Raw genomic sequence first — 985 nt, 5'->3', positions numbered from 1 at the left:
GGCGGAGGGATGGATGGTACCCGAGGGCAGCGGGGGGCTTCCCAGCTCCATGCGAAGGTTCTGTTTGCATAGAAAATTAAAAAAAAAAAAAACCTCCCTGTGAATTACAGTGGACAGTAAAAAGTAGTTTGTGCAAGCTAGTCAAAAAAAGAAGTGCAAAGTACTCAGAACTAGTGATCACTTCACAGGTTGGAAATTCCGTCCTGTGTCGTCCTTCCCGGCCGCGCAGGGCTGGGGACGAGCTCGGAGATCGCTCAGCATCCAGCGAGGCTTTTGCTTCAATCCCGTTCCTGTTGCATTTTGTTGGAAGAGCAGAGGTGGCAAAGGTCTAGGTGATTAATTTCAGTTAACGATGTGACCTTAAAATACATAATCTGAGCCTTGGGTGTTCTGAGTCTTTGCCAGTGTGAAATCCCCTGTATGGTTTGTCTCCTGTGTTACGTTTTTCACCAGTCCCTTGGTTCCTTTCCCCACCACCTCCCGTGGCTGCATGTGAACCCTTTGAAACAAAAACCAGAACACAAAGCCCCAAACCCACCCATGAAGCGACTGCATGGGGGCGATGCTGCTGGAGCTGATGAGAAACGAGCCCCAGGAGCAAGTGCTCTGCTCCACTCCTTTCACCGCTGCGGATGGCAGCCCCCTGCCCATCATCGCTGTGCTGGTGTCTGCAGAGATTGTTCTTGCTGATGGCCTTGATGGAAATATTCATCTTGTATTCTAATCCCAGAATCTGAAACTGGTGCTCTGCTGGATATTTACCAAAATGATTTTTTTTTTTTCGCCTGATAAAATGTGTTCTACCTTTTGTCTTTTGTTTTCAGAGTGCTGCGGAAAGCAGAGAGCCAGAGGAGAAACAGCCTGAATCCAGCAGCAGAGGGGTCTGGTCATTCTTAATTCAGCAGAAACTCAAGTTTTAACCCCACGGGAGCTGTGGCAATTAATCCTTCCCGTGGTGTCCACTTGTATAGAGGGAGGAACTTGC

This window comes from Pterocles gutturalis, unplaced genomic scaffold, assembly GCF_000699245.1.
Source record: "Pterocles gutturalis isolate BGI_N339 unplaced genomic scaffold, ASM69924v1 scaffold50344, whole genome shotgun sequence".
In the NCBI taxonomy this organism is placed as follows: domain Eukaryota; kingdom Metazoa; phylum Chordata; class Aves; order Pterocliformes; family Pteroclidae; genus Pterocles; species Pterocles gutturalis.
This window is presented reverse-complemented; position numbering follows the sequence as displayed.